At 55.8% G+C, this 25,324-nt stretch overlaps 1 protein-coding gene and 1 long non-coding RNA gene across 10 annotated transcripts in view; one reads left to right on the top strand and one right to left on the bottom strand.

Moving 5' to 3' along the window:
* LOC110259485 (uncharacterized) overlaps positions 1 to 25,324 on the top strand; it is a 183,750-nt gene that overhangs the window by 36,150 nt on the left and 122,276 nt on the right. The gene's annotated exons all lie outside the window — the stretch shown is intronic.
* On the bottom strand, positions 997 to 9,297 carry LOC106509564 (uncharacterized). The gene is made up of 3 exons (XR_001307217.3): positions 9,106 to 9,297; positions 5,638 to 5,849; positions 997 to 4,087 (listed from the first exon to the last, which is right to left on the bottom strand). It is a non-coding gene; the product is annotated as an uncharacterized LOC106509564 (long non-coding RNA).

The raw sequence follows: 25,324 nt of genomic DNA on the forward strand, positions 1-25,324 counted from the left end.
GTCTGGGAGGTGATGCGTAGCAAGCCTGGAGCACTGGGGTGGAGGCGCTGTGGCCCCTGCCTCTGATGGTCCATGTGACCTTGAGCCAGGCAGAATCCTTGCTGGGCCTCAGTTCAAAATCTATGAGATGGCAAGGCCGATGCCCACCTGAGAGGCTTATGGTGAAGCCCGACTGTAAGATGGAATTGAGGACACCTGCAAAGATGGCGGTTTGTAGCATCCAGGCAAAGAACAAAGATTTCCAAGTGCTCTTGGTACTAGGAGAGATATAAAAGGAATACTGATGATAAGGAGTCCATCCCTGTGTTTTTGTCTGTTTGTTTTTTGTTACTGGTTTTTTTTGTTGTTGTTGTTTGTTTGTTTTTTTTTAAAGAACACGGGATTAGGAGTCAGGCCACTGGATTTCCAGAATTCTTGTCCCTCCCTTCCTGTGTGTTCCTATGCTGAGTTCTGCATATCTTTGGGTCTCAGTGTCCCCGTTTGCAAAGACGGACCAGTCCTCCTCATCCTGTTTCCTCCTGGGGCTGCTTAGAGGCGGGGGGTGGGGTGGGGTGGTCACAAGAGCACGTGCCTGTGTGGGCAGTACCGTGGGAGTGGGCTGGACTGGTGCGGATGGCGTGGGCTACCGGGAAGGGCGTTCAGGCCAAGACATCTGGGTGTAACCCTGAGGACCATTGCATACCTCGTGGATTCTTCTACACCGTTTTCCTGGGGCCCAGGGGCAGCTTGTCGGGTCACGGGGCTGCAGAGCGCGGTCCCTAACTTTTTGTCTGGCAGTGAGGGGCTGAGCGGACAACGTGTTTGTCAGTGTGGCTGCACTTAGAACTCATACTTTGCAGGTATCGAGGGGAGCCTCATGTTTTAACTGTGGTGCAATAACTCGACAGCATCAGGGCTGCGTCTAGCTCCTTGGTAGATGGAAGGCTTAAAGGGGCAGAGTCACATTTTGCCAGATACTCATCAGAAAGGAACTCCAGGCTCCCTGCTGGGGTTTTATGATTTTTAAACTTTGTAAGAGCTTTTGTTTTAATAGAGGGGTTTGAAGTTCACAGCAAGATTGAGGAGAAGACACAGAGAGTTGCATCTGCTCCCTGGCTGCCCCCCCAACCCCCGCCCATGCACAGCCTCCTCCGTAACAAGCGTCCTCCACCAGAGGACACTGGTTACAACTGATTAACCTGCGTGGTCACATCATGACCACCCAGAGACCATAGCTGATATCGGGGTCCGTGCTTGTCATTGTACCTTGTATGGGAATAGACACATGGCTAATGATCTGTAGCTCCCATTATAGTACCAGACAGAGCTGTTCCACTATCCTACAGCTCCTCTGTGTTCCACCTGTTTATCCTTCCCACCCCCATCCCCTGGCAACCACTGACTTTTTTTTTTTTTTTTTTTAATGGCTTCAGAGAGGTGGAGAGATTTGCTCAGGTCCCCTGGCCATAAGTGGGAGCCAGGCTTTGAGCCCTGGCTGCCTCCCTGCAGAGCTGCTGCTCCAGAGCACAAGGCTGCCTGCTTGGCGTTTCACCCCCAGGCCAGGGCAAGTGTGGCCAGCGCAGCCCGGGCAGTGGGGGGTGCTGGGAGGGGTGGCTGAGGCTGGGGGTGGGGGAAAGGCAGCCACAGTGACGGCCACTCCCCTTCACCCTGCCCTTGAGCTCTGACACACCTGGGACACTGATCTTGACCATGTGGGAAAGGCCAAGGTCTTGGGGGCGGTTGGGTAGGTGATGAGACGATGCAGTCGCTCATGTCACGGAGACCGAGCACCAGGGCTGAGCCAGGTGCTGGGCCAGATGCTGGGGGCATAGCTGTCCACCTGACTGATGGGATCTCCGGCTCCTGGGGCTCCCACTCTGGTGAGAGACACAGATAGCACACAAAGGTAAACGAATAAGAAAACTGTCAGGTGTGACAGGTGCACTGTAAAGCATTAAAAATGGGTGATGTGATGGAAAACCCTTTTCAACTGGGGGGTCAAGGACAGCTTCCCCACAGAGGTGACGGTTCAGCTGAGATCTGTATGACCAGGAATGGGCTGTGAGAACTTCAGGGGAAAGCAAGACAAGCACATGAAACTGCAAGTGCAAAGGCCCTGGGGTTGAGCAGGACCAGTGTGTTGAAGATGCAGAATGGACAATGCAGCTGGATTTCGGAATCCGGAAGAACGTGGTAAGAGATGATCGGAGTGAGAGAGAGTTCAGACCACGTGGGGCTGGATCTTCACTATTTAGGAGTTTGGATACGATTCCAAGTACAACGCGAGGCTGGGGTGGTGGTGGTGACATGACTGGAATGGTGTTTTGGAAAGCTCCCTTTGGGAGTTCCCATTGTGGCTCAGTGCTCTTGAACCTGACTAGTATACATGAGGATGTAGGTTTGATTCCAGGCCTTAGTGGGTTAAGGATCTGGCGTTGCTGTGAGCTGTGGTGTAGGTCGCAGACACGGTTGGGATCCTGAGTTGCTGTGGCTGTGGTGTAGGCTGGCAGCTGTAGCTCTGATTTGACCCCTCGCCTGGGAACCTCCATATGCTGTGGGTGTGGCCCTAAAAAACCAAAAAAAAAAAAAAAAAAAAAAAAAAGAAAAAAGAAAAAAGAGAAGAAAAGAAAGCACCCTTCAATCACTGAATGGACAATAGTTTGTAGGGAGCAAAGGTGAAGCTGGGAGGTCCCTTAGGCTGGTGCGGGAGTCCAGGTGCAGACTGGCGACAGCGTAGCTGGCAGGACACAGTGGGTGTGGAAGATGTGGGTGGGTGGTTGCAGGTGTGTGTTGGAGGAAGTGCAGAGGCATTTCAGATGGATTGGCATTCTGTGCACACTTGCTCGAGCTGAGGGCTAGCATCGCTCTTTGCCTCAGCCCTCCAGCCATTTGCTAGATGGGGGAAGGGCAGCAGAGGGGCAGGTGCTGGGGAGTGGGATTCGGGAGTGCAGCTTGGGACTGGCTAAGTTTGAGAAGCCTGTTAGATGCACAGGACAACATCAAGTTTGCTCTCATGTACATGTGGTGCCGAGAGGAGGGCTGGGGCTAGAGAGGGACATTTTGCATCATGGGCGTGGCCTTGAGAGCCACACGGCTGGATGAGGTGGTGGCCATAGAGAACAACAGTGGGCTCAGAGATGCGACCGAGGACCAGGCAGTCACAGATGTGGGAGACACCAGTGAGGGTGACAGGGACGGTTCCACCAGTCGGGAACAGGCTGCTGAGGGTGGGCTTTGACCATCGGAGCCGTAGGTGACCTGGGGCGAGCCAGTCCCCTGGGGAGGCCAGAGGAGGCAGGGGGCCGGCTCCCCCACGGCTCTCGTGGTGTTTTGCCAAATTGGGAAGCAGTGTAATGGGGTGTCACCTTGAGAGGGGTGTGGAGGTCAAGGCAGGGGATTTTGAAACATAGATAATACAACAGATTTATGTGCTGATGCAAATGCTGCAGGAGGGAGCAGAAGTTTACTGATCCCTGGAGAAGGGGTGCGGGCTGGAGCCCTGTCTTTGGGAGGGTTCAGGAGAGGGGACCTGTTATCAAAGGCAGGAGCAGGGATGTTTTCTTCACGCCTGCTCACTGGAGGGACTGCACAGAGGGTGGGTTTGATGGAAGGATCCCTGCGGTTCTGGGACCCCCAGATGTCTGTCCCCAGACCGGACCTCTCTCCCAATCCTTCTGCCCATCTGCCTCCCGATGTCTCCAGCCAAGTGCTTCTGAGTGTCCTATGCCTTTCCCAGCTGTGCACCCTGTTTCAATCCACTCCCACTTCAGCCTATTCTTCCCCAGCCTGCCTCGTAGCCCCTTCCTCCAGGGAGTCTTCCAAGATTACCTCAGCTACTGGGGTCCTGACAATCCCGAACCTAGACAGATCCTTGGTGACCAGGCCTCCAGGGCCGGTGGGAGGCATGCTGTCTTGTCGCGTCTCTTGTGCCATTGTCCTGAAGTCCTCTGGCTGGGGAGCACGCTGTTGGTTGGTGGAGTGAGAGACAAGAGATGGAGGGCTGGGGTTCTGAGGTCTCACTGACCTGCGTTCAAGTCACAGGTCCTTACTGGTTCCATGACCTTTGGCGGCATTTTTTTTGAGTCTCTCTGAGTCTTGGTTTCATCATCTATAGGGTACAGTTAAGAACAGGACTTAGCTTACTGGCATTTGGTGAGGATTAAATGAGATAATGCAGGTGATACTGTGCCTGGCACGTTACCAGCACTCAATTAATATCATTATCATTGTCATCAAATGTTATTTTTTTCCTCTACCTTTTCTTCAGAGGGATCTTAGGGAAGTCACCTGAATTTTCCGTGCCTCAGTTTCCTTATCTGAAAGCTGGGAACCATACTAGCACCCCGCTTGGAGGGCAGCTGGGTTTAATGAGCTGTGGTGTGTGAAGAGCCGAATACAAAAGCTGGCACATAGTAGGTATTTAAGAACAGGGGCTTGCTGCTGGTGATGAGTGATGCGGGTTGTCTGGGGGTCCCGCCCGCTCTGCCAGGCATTGGCAAAGGTGCCCTACTCCGCAACCCCGCTCCTCCTGGGCTCAGCTCTACCCGTGTAGCTTCTTACACTTTCCCATGAACCCATTCATCTCTGGCTGTAAGGTTACAAGGCTTTGAAAATGAGTTTTAAAAATTTATCCTCTTCTGACCCTTTAAACTTCATTTTAAATCCTCCTTGGGCCTTAATGACGCTCAGGCTGTTTGGGGGCATCTTGGAGACGGGGGCGCTGACAGTGCCTCTTGAATTTACATAAAAACACAGGAACACACATGGACCCAAATATGTATCTGTATAATTAAGAATAAACATCATAATCCCCTAAGCAGGCAGTGCTAGTGAGCATCAGGTTTAATAGGGGATTAGGAGGGGGAATTAAAGTTGCCCAAGGGGTACACGAAGCGACTTCAAACACCTTTCGGCAAACAAATTAACGTGGCTTTCAGAAATCATTTTCCAAGGGCAGCAGAGGGTTTCCTCGGGCTTCCCTGCTTTCTTTTGAAATGTATTTTTAACACTTGTATAAACAGTTTGGGCTTGTGACAGGGGCCTTCCTGTGTTCCCTTCATTAGTTGGTGTCTCCGTGAGAAGAATTGGGCTCATTATCTGGGCATTTCGATCTTCCTGGCAGCAGTTGGTGCTGCTGTGCCCGGCCTGGGGGCCACCCCTTTCTCCTTCCTGTGGCCCGGGGGGTGTGGAACCCGTTGGTGTGTGCCCTGGCCTGTTTCCACATCTTCCCCCTCGAGCCCAGCACCCAGAGATGCCCTTACTTCCTAGAGATGGGACTTCTCTGGCAGAGGGCAGTGGCCCGGAGGTTCGAGGCTGGACCTACCTCAGGCTCATCTGAGAGGCTGGCAGAATCAGCCTTCAGCGGCCAGGCTCCTCTGGCCCCTTTGTTTATTTCCCATTGCCTCCTCCCCAGGTGGATCTGCAGTGGGATGTGTGGCCTCTACAGATACTGAGTTCCCCATCAGTGGAGGTATTCAAGAGGTTTCCTAGCCTAGTCGCTGAGGGGACTCTGTGTCCGTCTCTGGAGCAGACCTGAATGGGCATTCATGTTCCTTGTGAACCTGGGATTCTGTGATTTATGCTTTACAAGTGGGGTCTGAGCCTGGCCATCCAGAACCTTTAGGGCGACAAGGACACTCGTGATGGCATATACAACACCTGGCTCCAAACAGTCACCATCGGTGATGCCCATTCTGCCGTCCTTGCTCAGCGCACAGGAGCTGGAGCTTTCTCTCCATCTGTTCTCTTCCAGAGGCTCCAGGCTGTCGCACAGTCACGAGGGTTACTTTACAGCTTCGATTCTGCATGGACTCAGGACAAAAGCTCCAAGTTGTGTCTATGTGGGTCCCCTTTTAAAGCTCCCTTTCTTCCTGTGTACAATGAGAGTAATAAATTACAGTAGCTTAGTAACTTATTAAGCTCTCCTTGTGTGCCTGAAGCACCTGATCGCTTAGAACCACTCAGGAGGAGGTACTCTTATTGCCCCCACTCTGCAGAGCAGGAAACTGAGGTCCCGGGCATCTCAGACAGTTGCTCAAGGCCCCAGCGAGAAAGTGATGCGTAATAGCATCTGATAACCTTCTGCTGGGGATCCGCTGAGCTCTTCGCAAGAAAGTTGGGGGGGGGCATCCCTCTCCCTCCCAGCCTGGCCTTGACCTCCTGGGAAGGCACAGTGAGAGGAGCGCCTCACAGCTTGGTCAGTGCCCTGGGTGTGGCCGGCGAGGGCAGGTAGTGAGTGTGGCACTGTCTTTCCCACAGAGAGTAGAGCTGGCCAGCCAGTGGCATCCAGTCTGGGCTGCTGGGTGTGCCATCTTCCAGAATTTGTCCTCACCTTTGCAAAGAGGCCAGAAGCTGGAGGTGAGCCCTGAGGCTGATTCACCCTCAGTTCACATGAGGCCACTTGCCCACTTTCTGCCTCTTCTTCCTGCCCCTGTTGGACGGGTGCCCGTGAGGAAGGAGCAGGGAACTGCCTTGTCCCACGGAAGGGGACGCAGAAAGGGAGGGAGTGCTTGTTGCCCTGACCTGGAGGTGAGGACACAGTGAGGACCTGGCCCCCCCACCCCAGGCTGCAGGGGGCTTTGCACTTATGTCACAGAGCCACAGTCACCCAGAAGTGGGCTGCTGGGAGGGCACAGGAGAGTCAGGCTGGGCACACAGGTCTGGCTTTACCAGGGAGGTTGAGCTTTGAAGCCTGGGAGCATTCCTCTTGGCAGAGCAGGGGGTGACAGCGGTTTGGGGCACACCCCTGGACCACACACTGTGCTGAGCTTGCAACACCCAAGCTCTTGTTTTTTGTTCCTGACAGCCCAGTGCTGCCTCCTGCCTTTTCTCGGTGAGGGGACAGAGAAGGGGAATCCACTTGCCCAGGGTCACACGACGGGATCTGAACTCGGAACAGAAGCCTGCCCACGTGCTCTCCCCTCGAGCAGCTGGGGGACAGCATGAGCTCTGGCAGAGGAGGCCTGGAAGGACCTGGTGGGCTTGGGGAGCAGCTGGAGGGAGAGGGTGGGAGAGCCGAGGTGGCAGGGCCTGGGGCTGGGGTTGCCGGTGGTGATGGAGCGCACACCCAGCAGGTCAGAGGCCTCATCCAGTGACGTGCTTGCAAGCAGTTAACAGCCAGGCTTTCCAGGAAGAGAAAGAAAGGAAAAAACCACGGGGCTTTGCTCGGCCGTGACAGAGGCCTGCTGAGCTGCTGGGACGTCTCTGGGACGGGGGACAGTTGAGAGAGGGTCTCTTGCCCCGACCCCTTGTGGGGCCAGGGGACCAAGGCCAGAGGAGTGTGGCCAGAAAGACTGAGAGCCACGCTGGCCCGGAACCAGCCACCAGGGCTTCCGGAAGGAAGATGGTTGGGGCTGAACTTTGACCTGAAGGGTTTGCCCATTTCCGCGGTGTCAGTTTCTCCGCCGTGGCGCACCTCGAGTTCCCAGTGAGATGGCACTGCGTTCCCTGAGCCTGTGTGAACTGGCTTCTGCGCGTCTCCTGTGGTTTCTGTACGTCTTCCTGTGGCTCATCGCTCTGGCTCTGGTGGTGGGGGCTTACTCGAGAGACAGCAGAGAGGTCACAGGAGGGGAAGTGACCTCTTGGGCTTGGATATGTTGGGAGAAGGGCCCTGGAGAACACGGCCCATTAGGGAGCCGCTGCTGACCCTTGCAGGCTGGAGGGGGCAGGGCTTGGGGCAGGCAGGGTAGGGCCCTTGTACCGGAAGGGTCAGATCCCATCACAGGCGGTGAAGTTCATGTCTTTCCCTCTGTTGCAAACCTCCTGGGTCTCGAGCCCTAGGAATGCATGCGGAGGCTTCTGGAAGCAGTGAGACCTCTGTGCTCCCATCTCCCTCTCCCTCCGAGGTCAGGCTGGGCTCGAGCAGTTTCACATGGGTGTGCCTGGCTTTCTTTGGTACGTTCCCTTTGTGCAGTAGGGACAGATACTCCCCCAAGAAATGTCCTGGGAATTTTCGTTGCGGGGGGTGGGGGGGAGATTTTCTTAGAAATAAGTGCACTTGGGGAGTTCAGGGCAGAAGGGCACTGCGGAGCTTTGCTCAGCTGTGACAGAGGCCTGCTGAGCTGCTGCCTGGGATGGGGGAGAGTTGAGAGAGGGCTTCCTGCCCGGACCCCACATGGGCCCAGGGGACCAGGGCCAGAGGAGTGTGGCCTGAAAGACTGAGAACCTGGCTGGGCCGGAACCAGCTCATGGTGGGAAGAGGGTTGCAGCTGAACTTTGAAGTGTGGGCCGGATCTGGAAGCATGGGGCGGGGGTGGGGTTGCAAGGTAGAAGCCTGGGGGTGTCTCTCTGGCCCTCATTTGCTCAGATCCAGGTCTGATCCCTCCCTGGGCGTGGATAGTTTGCCTGCAAACTACAGTTCCCAGGCTTCCTTGCCAACTCGTTCTGACCAGGTTTGGTCCATGGGAGGTAGGAGCCTGGGGGACTGGAAGGCAGAGAAAAGGCATTTCTCCTCCTCTCTCTCTCACAGGAACCACCTCCTCCTGTGGTTCTAACTGTTGCCCATTATCCTGTGTCCCCATGGTCCTGGCTCCCTTCACTGGGGAGGCCCCTGTGTGACCCGAGCTTCCCCTGGACGGCCTGGTGGCTGGGCTCTGGAGGCACCTGCTCTAGCTTTCCCTCCAGCCCTAGGGTTGACAGTGGCCTTCTCTTGCCAAGGCTGCTGATCTCTGTGTCATCTCATGCTCTCCTGCTCGTCTCTGCAGCTTCTCCAACTTGGTAACTGCATCCCTGTGATGCCTAACAGGGCATGGGCTCTGGGCTCTGTTTTCCTGCCTGACGGATCCAGCCTGACTCTTGGATGGGGAAGGGGTGAGAGGCCGGGGAGGCCTCCTGGAGGTGGAAGGCTGGGGTTCTCCCCCTGCTCTTTTTCTCGAACCACACCTGATGCCTCTGTCCGCCTGGGCCCCAGATTCCTGAGGCTTTGGTGACTTCAGAAGCTGCCTCCGAGGCCTCTGTCTGCCAGCCCAGCAGACAGGTATTTGGCTGAAGTGGTGACCTGTTATTGTGTGGTTGGAGCTGGCCCCTTGCGCCTCTGCCAGCACCCACACGCTGCCTGGCTGGCTTCTCCCTCCCAGGCCCTCCTCCCTCCCCCGCCCTGACCTGCCCGGGGGTGGAGGACCCACTGACCTTTGGCCCAGGCGTCCCATTCCGTAGCTTCTTGGAAGCCCGGGTCTGAGTGGGAGGAACAGGTGAGGCTGGAATTGTGTCTTGTGCAGAGGAAACGCTTGCCCAGGGACCAGCCACAAGCGATCCAAGCTCCGAGACACTGCTAGACCCCAAGTGTGGCTGCAGGGCTTCCAGGAGCAGAGCTGGGAAATCACCAGCCTAGGCCCGGCTTCTGCTTTGTATTGAGGAAACAGCGGCCAAAGAGGAACAAGGACTCTCCCAGGGTCACTTGGAGCCAGTGGTGGAGCTGCGGTCCCTCCACCCCTGCCCAGCACCCTGTGGCCCTGCCTCCAGGGGGACGGCCCGATGAAGGTGTGTGGTGCGAGCAGTGGCCCATCTGCCTCAGGCGGGGACAGGGTGACTTCGGTGTTCATTCCCCAGGACGCTCTGCACTCAGCAGCCGCACGGAGGTCCCTAGAGGCCTCTCGGGGGCCCAGGTGTGCCTGGCTGCCGTTCTCCAAGTGCGGGGCGCATGCGTGGGGCTCCCTGCCCTGGGTGCGGGTGCAGCAGCCGAGAAATGCCAGCAGGACGGTGCCAGGTTGCGCAAGAGCTGTGTGGCGCTGGCTGTGCTTGTGTGACTTTGTACAGAACCGGGAGGGCTGTGCTCCCTGCGGGAGACAGATGACTCAGCGGTTCCCCTTGGGGGGAGTTGCCAAGGGAGGTGACCGTGGTGGGGGGCCACCCCCCCACCCTGCCCGGGGTGGAGGCCGTGTGTGTGTGTGTGTGTGTGTGCAGAGTCCTGCAGGGAGCCACAGCAGTGGGGAGCCACAGCAATGGGGTGCTAGGGGTGCCCTCTGCCCAGGTCGGGGGCCGGCTTGTGCACCCCCAGCCCCTCCCACACCCAGCCCTCCCTCTGCGGCTGCCTGACCAGCACATGGGCCTCCCCTGGCTGTTGAGCTCCCCCGATGCTCGGGCACGCTTGCCAGCTCTGGGCAGCAGCCTCGGGTCTGCACATGTTTGCAGTCGAGGACCTGGAGACTGGCCAGGCCAGGGGTTGGGTGGGCAACTCCCATGTGGGCGGGAGGCAGGACGTGCCCAGGAGAGAGCCCCGGGAAAGACGTCTCGAGAGGGGAGGTGGCTGCCTTGCTCCCAAGGCTTCGTTGACTGGCCTGCCTGGACTTGAGCGTGTGAGAATACAGAACCACAGAAGGTTCTGGAGCATGGGCGCTGATGCCAGAGAAGGGCTTCGGGAAGGTGGGGGTGGGGAGAGTGGGGGGAGCACGTGAGAGGAGCGGGGTGGGCAGCAGGGTTGAGACCACATGGTTTCTGACACAGGCACCGAAGAGCCCAGGTTCAGGGCAGTGGCTGCAGAGGGTCAGCCTCCCTCAGCTGCCCCGTGCCCCTCCCGCCCCCAGGGTCTGAGGAGACACTGCTCTCCCCCATGTAGGGAGGTCGGGGGTCAGGAATATGGGGTGACCATTGAGAGCACCCTGCCACGTCCTGACTGGCACCACGGGCAGGTTTCTGAATGAGCCATTGAGTTCCTAAGTGCAGTTCGGAAGCAAACAGAGACCCACTCTGAGCCTGAGTTTCCTCCTCTGCTCCTGGGAAGGATCTGTCTTTTCTAGCGTTGTCATGAGGACGGGCCGTGTGCAGAAGGCCTGGCACAGCGCTGGGCGGGTGCGCAGAAGGGGCTGGGTCCCTGGAGCCGGAGAGAAGGTAGCTGAGCCACGTGTTAAGTGATGACCTCTCCCAAAGGTCAGATCCAACCCCCCACATATTCCCTTCCCAAGCCTCTGTGAGGTGCCCTTGGGTCAAGGCGGGGTCACTGCCAAGGCCCCTCCCCACTGGAGAGGCGACGCCTTCACCTCTCACTGTGCCCATGACTTAGATGAGGCAGGAACCAGCCTGCCCTTTTTACCCAGAGGTCACTAGGGCTCGGATGGGGTCACAGCCCAAGATGTCCCACCTCCAACCAAGGGGCTGGGCCCAGGATCCTTCCCCCTGAGCCTCCTGGCCTAGGGGAGCTGGTGAAGCAACTTGCATGGAGCGGGTGGCCTGACCAGGCAGCCGACACCTGCAAATCCCCCTTCCTTTAATTGAGATGCAAAAGAAATGTCGCCATAACTGAAATGTGTTTCTGGGAGGGCCCTGCTCTCTCTCCCATCAAGCGTGGGGCTAGGTTGGTGGGGGGTCTGGACAAGCCCCTCTTCCTCCTGGGACCCCAGCCTCCCTTCTGGGCTCCTCGAGCTGCACATGAGGGCCTGCTTGTGGGCATCCCAGGGTCACTGGCAACATGGAAGGGCACAGCAGCCTCTGAGGCCAGGTGAGGGGAAGGTGGGCCCAGGAGCCAAATTTTGGGGTCCCTGGAAGGGGTGCTCCCTCCTGGAAAGTGGGCAGTGCTGCTGCCTGTGGCTAAGGAGCTAGTCCTGGGCCTGCTCCTCCCCGTGGACACCACGCCTTGGGCTGGCCTGCATGCTGCCCCCGCTGGGTGGGGCTGCCAGGCCTTTGTCTCTGAAGGTTCCTGGCTTCACCCTCACACCCAAGCAATGAGCAGAGATGACGGATGCAGAGCCATGCTTTCTGGGCAAACAGGGCACGCCCTGGTGTTGGAGATGGGGCAGGAGGCTGCTTTTGCCAGTGCGGAGGCTGTGCGTGTGCGTGTGTGTTGTGTGTGTTTGTGTGTGCGTGTGCATTGCGAGGAGTTGAGAGGGACCCCCAGGCGGGTAGGGGCTGGCCCTCCTGTCCCAGGGACAAGCAGCCTGAGGCCTTGGAGAGAGTCTGTGAGAACTGCTTCCTCCAGTGTGTGGACTGCCCTGGGGCCCATCGTCAGCATCTGAAGAGACTGAGGGGCAATGCAGGGCCTGAATAAGCAGAGCTGCTCTTGCTCTAGGCGCATGCTCTGGAATGCTGAGTCACAGGCGAACCCCCCGAGTCCCATGGTGGTGCCAGGGGCCCTCAGGCAGGCAGGAGACTGCACAAGGTGACCCCCTGGCCAACTGAGCCTTATGTCTGACCTCTGGGGTGGCTGGTCTTGGCTGGTACCCACCCTGAGGACAGGTGCCAGGCCACGCTGAGCTTTTAGGCCAGGTGCCGGGGCCCAGTCCCATTGCAGAAGGAGTCCCCTGGCAGGCAGCCCCAGTGCCACTGTGCAGCCCAGGACTTGGGGGTTCCCCATAAAGCAGAATCATGGCCCTCCTGTCCCTGTGGGTGGGGGAAACAAAACCCAGGCTGGAGAGATTGGATATAATGTTCTCAAGTCTGAGTTTTTCTCCCATAAATTTTTAATTAAACTTTTGGCACCCATCATGTCTTCATCCCTGGAAAGCCCTTGCAGATGCCAAAATTCCAGAACCATTTCCAAACGTGTGCGAATCCTGTGAGCTGATTCGCCGTTGCACGTGGGCACTGCTGGGATTGGAACTTTAATAGCTCCCTGGAGGCTTGATGGTGCGCTTCCAACTCGTAAGCCTGTGCCTAGTCCCTGAGCTGGAATCCAGCACATCCCTGCTCTGCTCTGTTCCCTGGAGGGGCTTGGAGACCCGTGCCAAGGTCCTAGAATTGGAGGAGAGATCAGTGACTCGGGCCTCTGCTTCTTTTTTTTTTTTTTTTTTTTTTTTTTTAAGGGCCGCTACCATGGCAAGGGTTGAATCAGAGCTACAGCCGCCGGCCTACACCACAGCCATGGCAGTGCCAGATCCTCAACCCACTGAGTGGGGCCAGGGATTGAACTCCTGCTTTTTAATTCTCAAAGATTTACATTTCCATTTTTATCAAAATACTTAGGATTGGGAGCTCCCGTTGTGGCTCAGAAGTAACAAACCCAACTAGTATCCATGAGGATGCAGGTTCAATCCCTAGCCTCACTCAGTAGGTTAAGCATCTGCCATTGCCATGAGCTGTGCTGTAGCTTGCAGACACAGCTTGGATCTGATGTTGCTGTGGCTGTGGTACAACACGTGTGTGTGTGTGTGTGTGTGATCTTCATATATATATGGCAGCTACAGCTCTGATTTGACTCCTGGCCTGGGAACTTCCATGTGCATTGGGGCAGCCCCCAAAAGACAAAAAAATAAAAACAAACAAAATTCTTAGGATTCGTATACCTTATCTATAATATTGTGGTACCCACCTTGTAACCCGGTATTGCTGGATGATTTAAGAAAGAAGCATTTGCATATTGCTGTGATGCTGTGTTTGACTGCTCATGTTGGCTTCCAGGGAAGCCCAAATATAGCCCCGGTCCTTGGAAGGAGGAAGCGGAGTTCAGCTGCACTAGTTCACATGGGGAAAAGTGTGAGGGCAGAACAAAACACAAGCCAGTGGGCTGAGCCAGGGGTCAAGACATGCTCTTCCTGGTGGCCACTGTCACGTTCATATGGCAAACAGATCCCAGCTTGTCACACGGCAACCGGCTTGAGTCATGGGCCGTAACTGTGCAGGAAATGTGTAAGGGAGAGATGGCTAGAATTAGGAGGAGGCGATTAAGAGTTACTTTAGGACGAGCATGAGGCCGTTGTGGCTTCAAGTGACCAGGACAGATCTCCAGAGTGATCAAGCGGTCCCTTGTTAAAATTGGTGCCGCAGGCTTCTGTGCAGGGTTTTGGTTTTATGGGAAAGCTGGTTATCCTTGTAAACAAAGCCTTAAAGTTATTAATGCCACTTTGTTGGCATCTATCTGTGTGCGGGCGTTCCCTCTCTCTGTTGCCATTCATCACATCAAAATACAGCAACAGAACTGGCTTGAGGCCCCGTGTCTCTGCTATTAAACCCATTCTTGGCAGTTGAACTTGCGCTAAACACATCATCTCATTTTGTTGGTAGTCCTCTTTGGGATTTCATGTCCACGTTTGCCTTGGCTTTTCATGTGCTCAAGACTGATAAAGAGGAGGAGTGAACAGCTCCGACCGTGGTGTCTCTCTATACACGTGCATTCGTTTCCCAGGCCATTTAAGGAGCTCCCGCTGCGGGACGAGCATTGTCTGGGCACTGAGGATGCAGCTGGGAACAGACGAGAACCCGGTCCTCCTGGAGTTTGCAACCCAGAGAGGGAACTTTGACCCCAAACAAAACAAACACAAATGAATTAATCTGTAGTAACATTATTAGGGGAAGATGCAGAGAAAGTTATCTGAGGAAGGGGACAGAGCCGAGGAAGGTGACCTTAGAAAGGATGCTTGGGACAGGCCTCCCCAAAGAAGGGACCCTGCTTAGAGACCTGAACGAACGAAAGGTAAAGGTCAGGAGGAAAGGGAACAAGCTTAGGGAGCAGCCAAGACCCGTGAGATGGGGGAGTGTGCGTTTACTATAATCTTTTAATTGCAATGGGAATAAAAGTTGATATTCATCAGCATACGATGATTCTGGGTGTTTGGGCATTTGGGGTCTGCCGTGAGAAGTGGGGGTAGCCTCTCAGCCTCCTGAGGGTGAGGGGGCCCAGAAAGAGCCCAGGCCCACAGAGAGGAGCAGCCTGTGGCAGCAGAAGGATTCCCTAAAGCTTGCTGGCTTGAGAGGTGGGTACAGCACCTTGGGCTGAAGGAGAGCAGAGGAGCTGCTGGCAGCCCAGCCCCATGTCCTGTCCCTGTCCCAACACAGCCCTCCAGAGCTGTGGTTCTCGGCTTTAGCCTTTGTCAGAGTCATCTAGAGGGCTTGTTAAAACACACACCACTGAGCTCCGCCCCCAGACTTCTGGTGGAGGAAGCCTGAGAAGGCACTGGATCCAAGTTCCCAGGGGATGCTGCTGCTGCTGGTCCAGGGACCACACCTGGAGAACCACTGAGAGCAAACGGAAAACCACGCTGGCTTCTGTCCAGAGTGACTGGAGCAAGGACAGGGACTGAGCCTCCAGCCACGGACCTGCCCAGGCCGCATACAAACGGTCGTCTGGCTCTGCAGGCTCTTTTGCAGAGCCCCAGCCATGATTCTGGGGGCCCCCAGGGATGTGACCAGACTACCTGTGTCCCTCGTTGAATGCCGGTGCACATGTGTGACAGACAAACGTGGCCTGGGAGTTCCCATCATGGCTCAGTGGTTAACAAATCCAACTAGGAACCGTGAGGTTGCGGGTTCCATCCCTGGCCTTGCTCAGTGAGTTAAGGATCCGGCGTTGCCGTGAGCTGTGGTGTAGGTTGCAGATGCGGCTTGGATCCCACATTGCTGTGGCTGTGGTGTAGGCCAGTGGCTACAGCTCCGATTGGACCCCTAGCCTGGGAACCTCCATGTGCCACGGAAGCGGCCCTAGAAATGGCAAAAAGACAAAAAAAAAAAAAAAAAAAAAAAAAAAAAGACATAGCCTGTGCATCAGCGCATCCATGCCGGTGGCCTTGGCCACATCAGTCAGGAGATTCTTGAGTCAGGTCCTGCAGCTGCGGAGGATGGGAGCAGGGTGGGTGGAGGTGGCCCAGGGCCCTAGGTGGTCAGCGCTCCGGATATGCGGGGGGATGCTGAGAAGCGCTGGCACTGATGTCACCGCCTGGAGATTCTCATCTCTGTCCTGTGCGTCTGGGGTCCGGAAGCTCGTCTGCCCTCTGCTCACTCCCTCCACCGCCTGACTTTAGTCTTGTCCCTGAGAGCCACTGTGAACAGGTGCTCTGGAAACAGGAGGTGGCGTTCCTGGAGGAACCCCTGTGGCCAGCTTGCTTTTCCCTCTCGTGGCCTCTGTCCTTCTCACCGGTACAGCCGTGGGCGTGAGTTGGAGCATCCAGGGAGAAGGGGGGCAGTAGGCTGTGCTCAGTGGCCTGAAGCATGGAGGGAGCTGATGGGAAACCGTTGAGCCAGTGGCTCTGCGCATGCAGAGAATAAATCCTGGCTTCCGAAGAAGCTGCAGAAAATTGATTTTTCGCAGCTTCAGTGGTCATCCTGAAGGATTCGGTGGGGCGGGAACCCTGGGCCGGTTTCTCATCTCTCTGCACCCCATGCTGCTGGGTCAAGTGCTGAACAGGCTGGTCCCAGAGGCAGAGGCCTGGGTCGGCCCTATCACTCCTCCTTGCTCTTCCCAGCACCCTGTGCACCAGGAAGGGGTGAAGGGCCCATCTTCCTCGGCCGCCCTCCATGGCCAGCTGCTGCTTGTCTGTTGCTTGCCCTTGGGCCTGCTGCCGTGGGTGTGAGAGGTGCGTGTGCATGTGCAGCTGAGCTGGGATTAAGGCGTCTGTACAGGGAGGCAGCTGTGCGCCTTTGGTGTCTGGGGCGCGGTGGGGGGCGGCTGGGCCGAGTGCCTTGGGGAGCTCAGCCTCACCGCATCTGTTCAGTCCCCAGTGAGTGCTGCTGTGGAGACAGCAGCCGACTAGATGGGGTCTCGTGTAGCCATGGCCCTGTGTGTGTGTGTGCGCGCGGAGAGTGGGCTTAGCCCAGGCCCGAGGGAGCTGAAGATTCCCACAGCCAGGGAGGAAGCTGCAGCTACAGACGGATGCTTCCTGGAGCCCCTTTTAGCTTTGGATGATTTCATGGAAAACTCGGCCAGGGTGCTGTGAAGCCGAGCTCTGACCTCTCGTCCCAGCAGCCAGCACAAGGAGTGCCTTAACTTCCAGAGCTGGGCAGTGTGGGCTGCCACAACCTTCCCCTGGCTGAGCGTCCAGGGAGCAGAGGACCTGGGTCTGTCCCCACGCTGCCCTGGGCACGTCACGGCCCCTCTCTGGTCCTCAGCCTGCTGTGAAAACCCAATGAGACTCAACCTACAGTGCTCCACCCTCTGCCCGGTGCAGAGGCGGGGCATTAGCTAGGGAAGGAGTCTGCGCTTTTGCAGTTGCTTTTGTTGAGGTTTGGAGTCTGGAAACGGATCCGCTTTGCTGGTGGGCCCCTCCTATGTGGCATACCAGCGCCTCCCCCGCCCCCACACCCCGCCCCGCGAGCAGCAGGGCCTCGCATCGCTGGAATGTTTCTCTCTTGATGGACTTACTGAAGGGAGCTCCGAGTGAACACTCTGCCAAAAAATACCAAGTTCATCAGGGGGCCCGATGCGAAAACCCCTGAAAAGTGGCACGTGTTTCTTGTTCCTTGCCTTGTTTGTAGTGACAGCATCTGATGCCCACCCCTGGCGGGCCCTGGGGTTTGAGGAGCTTGGGGTTGGGGTGGGGACGTGAGGGTGGCAGTGAGGAGGAGAGAAGAAAGGGGGGCAGCTTATCAAGAGAGAAAGGAAAGATGCTTGACTGAAGTGCGAAGTGGGATCCCCGCTGGAAATAATTCGAATGGTGTGGACGTCGTGTGATGAATATCCTTATTTTTCCCCCGACTTTGGCCTGATCTGGGTTTCTCTGCGCTGGCATTTTATATTGATAACATACTAATATCCTGCTGTTAATAATCACAATTACTGAACAGTTGCTACCTTTTCCCAGCCTTTTATTTGCAGGTACTGCAAAGGGCTAAGCCCTTTAATATTCACTCGTTCGTGTCATTATCTCAAGAACCCTCTGAGTACGCATCATTTCCATCTTAAAGTGAGGGAGTTAGGAGTTGAGAGGTCCACCGAGGCAGAGTAGGGGAGCTAGCAGCTTGAGCCCTGGGTTCAGACCCCGGGGTTCCCCTAAGGATACCACTTCCTGGGTGCTAGGATGTGCCTGGGTGTGACAGATCAGAAGGGAGGGCAGTGCTTTCATGAGAATAATGATAAGAACAGTGATCCAGTGGTGGTGAAGGGCAAAGGTTCTGGAGCCCGATTGCCTGCCTCTAAATGCCCATACAGCTGCTTACCAGCTGGGTGGCCTTGGGCAAACGACTGGTCCCTGCTTCAGCTGACTCGTCTGTGCCGACCTTGGCAGAGGCGGTGAGAATTGACACCTGTGGAAGGCTGTTGATGTGTGTTGATCATTGTCCTGTGACTGTCCCCTCTGCACATTCTCCCAGGTCCACACCTAGGAGGTGTCTATGGCTTAGAATGGAGCCTGGCATGAAACAGATGCCCAGTAAGTATTAGAGTGGCGTTTCCCAGGTAGTCTAGCGATGACTAGTCATCTCTTTAAAAGACCTTTCCCACAGTGGACCTGAGACCGACCCACAGCAGGGCTGACCCTGCCACCTGTCCACACTGGCCAGCACGAGCTCTCTGGGTCTGTTTGGTCGGAGGGTCCAGATGCCCCCTGCTCCCAACTCCAAGCACAGTCTTCTTGGAGAGGCAAGTGACAGCAGACGCCAGCTCTCCAGCCTGCAGGATGGGAGTGTAGAGAGGCCGGCCGTTCTCTGAATAAGGGGAGCTGCTCCATGTGGCTGTGTGAGCTGTGGGGTTCGAACCCTTGTGCGAGCCTCAAGGGAGGGGGCTCCGAGGGCTGGGCGGGCCCGTGCAGGCGGCTGCAGAGCCTGTCAAGGTTAACAGATAGGCCTTGGCTCTCCCCTAGGAAATCGTTCAATTCTCCCCTGACTCAGGCCGCGTTGTTTCAAAGCATGTGGCAGAAACTACTAACCACGGGGGAATTGCTTGAATTAACAAACTCATTTTTCCCGAGACCTGAGGTTGAACTTGAGTGAGGAGTTCAGGGCTCTTTTGCAGAAATCCAATAGATCAGGAGAACTCATGTTACACCATGTTTTCAGCCTTGATCAAATGCACATTTTTCACAGTGGGGCCTTCTCCACGCCTGCACACTTCCAGCTGCACCAATTGCTCAGGCCCGTGGCGGCCCAGGGCAAGATCTGGCACTGGGGCCGGGCTTTTGCGGGAGCCCGCCTCCCGCCGGGGTTGGAAGGTGCTTCAGAAAGCTGCCTCTCTCCCTCTTCTTCTCCCAACTCCTGCACCCCCACACCTGCCTTTCTGGGCGCCATTACTTAAGAAGAGGTATGAAGGCTTTGCTGGAATGGTCCTGCGGTCTGGACTGAGTCAAGGGGTCCCAGCTCAGCTTTCCACTGTGTCTTGTGTCTGCCAGTGAAGATCTCTGGGGCCTGCCTCCCCTCCACCAGGGTACCTGGCCAGAGGGGCCACCGTTGTTCCCCAGGGTCAGCAAGGAGTTGGCCCCTCTCCCACGGCCAGCCCCACCCACACAGCCCACATCCAGGTCTGAGCCTAGAGTGGGTGCTCAGTGGAGGCCCAGAGCTGGCGCTTCATCTTAGAGGACAAAGGCCGATCCCAGGGGGCTAGGAACTCCCCAGGGACAAAGGTTCTCCATGTGGTATAGACCACAAACCACGGGGACATGGATGGCAGCATGCGGGGAAGGTGGGGCTCAGGTAGGAGTTCATTTAAGATGGGTAGGCTTCCTGGAGGAGGCTGGGTGGCATTTGAGCCCCAAGAGAGAAGAGTACAGGTTTTGTCAGACTGATGAAGAACTTCCCAGAAAATGACACTGCTCCCCAAACCCTATCTTTGGCCATCCGGATGCTGGAGATGCTGTTTTTGTGAGACAAGAGGTATAGGGCCCAAATGAGTGGTTCTTAAACCAAGTCCAGCATCCTGATCGCCTGGCGAACTTTGTGACACAGTGGACGCACAGCCCCCAGACCTGTTCAATCAGATGCCCTTGGTTGGGATCTGGACACCTGCAGTTCTGAAGCTCTCCAGAGGGTTACAATGCTGGGCCAGGTTCCAGAAACCTCTTCCTGCTGCATGGCTTGGCTGTGCTCTGCCCACTTCCTTCCCCGCTGGTGGCTCTCTAGGGTTCAAGGACATGAATCCATGGAGACACAGTTGATGCAGTCTCTGTGGATTTCAGTGTCCCTGTGGCCCAAGAGCAAACTTGCAACTCAGTCTAGGCTGTAGGAGGCAACTTCTGGATCACAGAGGCTCTGGACCCCAGGGCGGATGTTGGCTCTGCTGCTCCCCTCGGCTGGCCTCTCTCCACCCAATAGTGGCAGGTGGGGGGGTCTCACCCTCTCCTCTTCTCCTGGCTTCTGTCTCTCAACTTCGGAAGAGCCAGCTCTGGGACATGGCAGGATTTTCCCACTGGAACTGCTGCTTTATTGCAGTGCTCTTGGGATTTTCTCATTCCGAGTTCCAGGGCAGGAAATCATTTTGGCCCAACTCCTGGGTCAATGATAGCCCATTGAGGCGTTTTCTCAGTGGCCCAGCAGGTTAAGGATCCAGCATTGTCGCTGCTGTGCCATGGGTTCGATCCCTGGCCTGGGAACTTCCGGATGCCATGGGCATAGCTAAAAACAAACAAACAAACAAAAAAAGATAGCCCCTTGATTATTGCTCCAGGGTCACTGGGAGGAAAGGCAATATAAAACATGGCTGTCAGCGTGCCAGGGGTGAAGCAGGAAGGTCATGGCCGTGTCCAACACGGTCTTGGAGTGTTGAGGCAGAATCTTCTGGGAACCTGAAGCCTGGACGAGGCTTGAAATCACTGTCTTTTGATTCACATCACACACCTGCTCTCAGGACTTCGTGACGTTCACTTTCTTTATGTCTCAGCGCCGAAGGAATTCAGTGGGAGGCAAAGCGGTGGGTGAGAAGTAGATTTATCGAGACAGCGTGTGGGCCATCTCAGAAGGTGAGAGCAGCCACGGCGATGCACCCTCCATAGACGGAGTGCCGTCTAGTTCTAAAGGTGAGAAAGCAGAGCAGCCCCAGAATACAGGGAGGTTAGTTTGGTTTTTGGTTTTTTTTTTTTTTTTTTTTTTTTTTTTGGCTTTTAGGGCTGCATGAATGGCACATGGAAGTTCCCAGGCTAGGGCTTGAATCAGAGCTGTAGCTGCCAGCACATACTACAGCCACAGCAGCTTAGGATCCAAGCCTTGTCTGTGACATACACCACAGCTCACAACCACGCCAGATCCTTAACCCGCTGAGCAAGGCCAGGGATGGAACCTGTGTCCTCATGGATGCTAGTCAGATTTGTTTCCACTGAGTCACAGCGGGAACTCCGGGGGAGGTTAGTTTTTATGGACTGGGTAATTTCATAGGCTAATGAGTGGGAGGACTATTCCAACTATTAAATTCCAAGGATTTCCAGGAACAGAGCCACTGCCTACTTTTTGGACTTTTAGGGTTGGCCTCAGAAGTGTCTTGGTGCCGGTGGGCGTGCCATTTAGCTAATGGGTTATAATGAACGTGTAATGATTTTCAAGGTCTACTGGAAGTGGAATCTTCCGCCAGCTTGGAACTAGTTGGTTCTAACCCGTGTATGCCAGTCCTGTCCTCAATGGCGGTGTCATTCTTATGAAGGTTGTGTTCCCCTCCTGTTCTGACAGCCTTCGTGTACAGGCAGGAAAATGGAAGGTTGGAGAGGGCATCCCACCAGGACACTGACAAGCCAGGGTCTTGAGATCAGAGACTTCAGAGGGGTCCAGAGGGAGTGGCTGGACTGTTCTGGCCACAGGCCTGGCTCCATCCTTATGCCATCCGGGGACTAGGTGGCTGGGAGAGTAATAGCTGCCTGGGGATCGCTTGGCTGCCTTGGTTGTCTTGCGTTGGGGAACTCTGATGATAGAATGTCTTCATCTGAGCTCCCCGTGAGGTTGGATGAAAAGTGTCATGTGAGCTTTTCTGGGCAGAGGGTCCACACAGCTGTTAGATTCTCTCGGAGACCCTGGTCTCAGGCATGTAAGGACTCACTGCTTCCTAAAACTTGTTAAGTTGAGCCAGTTTCTTGGGTCCTCAACAATGGTGACCCTGTGAAGCATGTGGGTCAAAGGCATGAGGAGGTGACTTCAGAGTCTGCTGCCACCATCTGCTGTCACCCAGGAGAGGGGGCACAGGGGCTGTGTGGTGTACACGAGCTCCCCACTGCTGGGTCAGCACCTGGCTTGGGAGAGCACTTAGACTTGGGTCTGGGAGCATCTTTTGCCTCCCTGCCCCCACTCTTCCTAAAGAGCCCCTGGGGCTGGGGGACCACAGGGGCTTCTTAGAATGTGTGCCCACGGGGAAAAGGACCTCCTTCCTTTTAAGCTTCTTAAAGGGTCATCATGGCTCAAGGTGGCTTAGCCCATGACCAGAGTGTTCCCCTTGGGGCTTCTTGTCCAGGTCAGGGCCAAGTTCCCTGGGCTTGAAGGAGTTCTCATAAAAGAGCAGACCCATGGAGTTCCCGTTGTGGCTCAGTGGTTAACAAATCCAACTAGGAACCATGAGTTGCGGGTTGGGTCCCTGGCCTTCCTTGCTCAGTGAGTTAAGGATCCGGCGTTGCTATGGCTGTGGTGTAGGCTTGGCAGCTACAGCTCTGATTAGACCCCTAGCCTGGGAACCTCCATATGCCACGGGAGCGGCTCAAGAAATGGCAAAAAAGACCAAAATGAATGCTGCTGCCCTGTCCCCCAAGCAGCTGTCACACAAGGTACTGGTGAAGTGCCCAGAGGGTCTGATGGAGACATGCCAACGCCCCTGGTGGAAACACCTGAAAACGTCCTTCCCGGTGGTGGTGTGGGTACGAACCGTGGGTGCTGCCACCCTGCCACAGCCTGTCCTTCATGTGGGCACGTGTGTACTCTGTATGTGGCTACTAGGCTTCTTTACTGATGGTGACATTTACATGCTGTAAAAAGTCCATTCACTGAATTCAGTCTTCTCCAGAAATCGCGGGGCCCCGTCTTTATTTGCCGTGTGCCATGGAAGGAATTGGGCATCCAGAGACCCCTTCTGCTGGGCCTTTCCTGGGATGGGAGGCGTGAGCTTTGCTGAATGAGTAGGTGGGTGAATGAATGCTTGAGGCGAGTGAGACCGGGAGAGAATGCTATTGTTAGGGCCAAGGATTTGTCTGCTAAGACTTGCGAACCAAATTAGGCTATTTTTAGACAACTCTTCAGCAAACAGCCTTTCCTTTCTCATGCCAAGTGGCACACTCAAAATTCTCTATGGTAACAGGATAGCTTTGCTATTTTTGAAGCTCTAAGTATTTTAAAATCCTCCTCTCTCTTTTAAAAATTAGCTCTTCAGAAAGCATTTTTTGCTTTTGTTTTCAAGCTGAGCACTTCCCAGGCCGAGAATCAGCAGGCGTTTACCTTTTCAGGCCGCGTGGAGCATTGCCTCTGCCCTCGAGCGGGGCCCTTTGGCCCATCTGCAAATGGGCCAGCTCTGCTGGGTCCCTCTCCTGCCCTTCGAAGGTCATCCAAGTCCCTGAGCTGCGGGTGGGCAGCCGATTGGTTTGAAACATGTTCTCTTCTCCTCCTCTTGGGCTGCAGCCGCATTTGGGTGACTCCGAGACCCCTGGTCTGGAAGCTTTTCCCCCGGGCCTCCCAGAGTGTGTCCATCCCGTGCCTCTTGGAGCTCACACCTGAGGACAATCAAGCTGAGAGCTTCAGGGCCCAGGGTGGACCCCTCTTTTCTTTTCATCTTTTTTTTTTTTTTTTTTTTTTTTTTGCCATTTCATGGGCCGCTCCCGCAGCATATGGAAGTTCCCAGACTAGGGGTCTCATTGGAGCTGTAGCTGCCAGCCTACACCAGAGCCAGAGCAACGCATGATCCAAGCCACGTCTGCAACCTACACTGCAGCTCATGGCAACACCAGATCGTTAACCCACTGAGCAAGGCCAGGGATCGAACCCACAACCTCATGGTTCCTAGTCGGATTCGTTAATCTCTGTGCCATGATGGGAACTCCGTGGACCCCTCTTTTCTGAGGGCCTTTTCTCACCTGTGGCTGGACATTTCTTACCCATGGAGTGGCTGATGGCCTTAGCCCAAAGGGCAGAGTGTGAGGTGGCGGGAAGCGATACAGTGACACTTGGGATTGCAGGAGGCACGCGCCCTGGGAAAAACAGAAGCTCCAGAACCGGAGCCTCCTGCGCTTGCGCCCTGGCTCTGCTGCTCACCAACTGTATGCGCTTAGAAAAGGGACATGGGGAGTTCCCGTCGTGGCGCAGTGGTTAACGAATCCGACTAGGAACCATGAGGTTGCGGGTTCGGTCCCTGCCCTTGCTCAGTGGGTTAACGATCCGGCGTTGCCGTGAGCTGTGGTGTAGGTTGCAGACGTGGCTCGGATCCCGCGTTGCTGTGGCTCTGGCGTAGGCGGGTGGCTACAGCTCCGATTTGACCCCTAGCCTGGGAACCTCCATATGCCGCGGGAGCGGCCCACGAAATAGCAACAACAACAACAAAAGACAAAAGACAAAAAAAAAAAAAAAAGAAAAGGGACATGGCTCATCTGAGCTTCCATCGGCTTCTCTGTAACAGGGGGATGAGGACATCCCTACGTCCCAGGTTGCTCTTAGGGCTTTGTCAAAACACGGACCACCCGGTGCCATGCTCAGCCTAGGTACGTACACGCGAGCAAGGTCACAGCAGCCCCGATTTGAATGCTGACGCTACCACTGACATGAGCTCAGAGAGCCGGAGGGACTTGCTTGCTTTCCTCTGTGCTCTGTCCCCTCCCTCCTAGTGATGTCCACACCCCAGGCACCAGGCTGAGCCTCTTGGTGCTGATGATCATGTGACCAGCCCTCTGCACTCGCCGTAGACCAACTGGCGGCGGATGGACCACCCGGTGGGCTGTGGGTGCTGCTTGGCTCCTGTCCACATGTGGGGGCTGCAATTGCACAACCATCCTCCCGAGCTGGGGCATCTGGAGCAGCAGGGCCGTAGCAAGCACCCCCAACCCAGGCGGGCCCCCCGAGCCCACCTCACTTCTTGATTGCTCGCAGACCTCAGAACGGGCCGGGCTGTGGAGCTCGGCCTGGCCCTGACCTCGGGCCTCGAGCCCCCGGGGTGCCCTGCCTGTCATCCATAGCCCCGTCAGGGCCGGCTCTCTGGGCCCAGGGGCTGCCCCGTGTTTCTCTGCGTCCCTGGCCGAGCGCACCGAGTTATGTAATGCTGCTGAGCCAACATTTATGAGTCGCAGCCAATTTGCCGGCCTCAAGTTACACTGTGCAGATGCTCTGCCTCATGGTTGGCTTTTGTCTCGGAGGCCGTAAGCAGATAGCATAACTCCGCTTACCATTAGACATTTCGCAAATCATCTGGGCTCGAGCGTGCCGCGGCCAGACAGTTCATTTATGCTGCGAATGGTATGATTTGTAAAGTAATAAATTTCCCGTCTCTCTGCCAGCAATAAAGTACAGCAAGCAGGCGAGGCCAGAGCCCTTCAAAAATACACTGGCTCCCAGTGAGACCTGAAAGAAAGCTCTGTCAGGTTCTGTCTCTCTGTTCCTGCCTTCCCTGGATTCTGGGAAATCAGGTTTGGGCCATAAATCCCCTCTACCATCTGGGCAACTAGGAGCCCCGGCACGGACTTGATATGAGCAGGTGTAATCGGTCCCCTACCGTGACACATGTGTCCCTTCCTGGGCCCCTCTCGATCCTGGCATGAAAGGGCAGGGTGACAGGCATCACGCAGACTGCAGTGATGAAAAGTCATTGCCCGGCCCTCCCTCTCTGTGGCTGCAC

The sequence above is a fragment of the Sus scrofa genome, chromosome 2 (assembly GCF_054392235.1).
Source record: "Sus scrofa isolate SSC_HxYL_T2T_F1_AM1 chromosome 2, Sscrofa_HxYL_maternal_Yorkshire_Landrace_v2.0, whole genome shotgun sequence".
In the NCBI taxonomy this organism is placed as follows: domain Eukaryota; kingdom Metazoa; phylum Chordata; class Mammalia; order Artiodactyla; family Suidae; genus Sus; species Sus scrofa.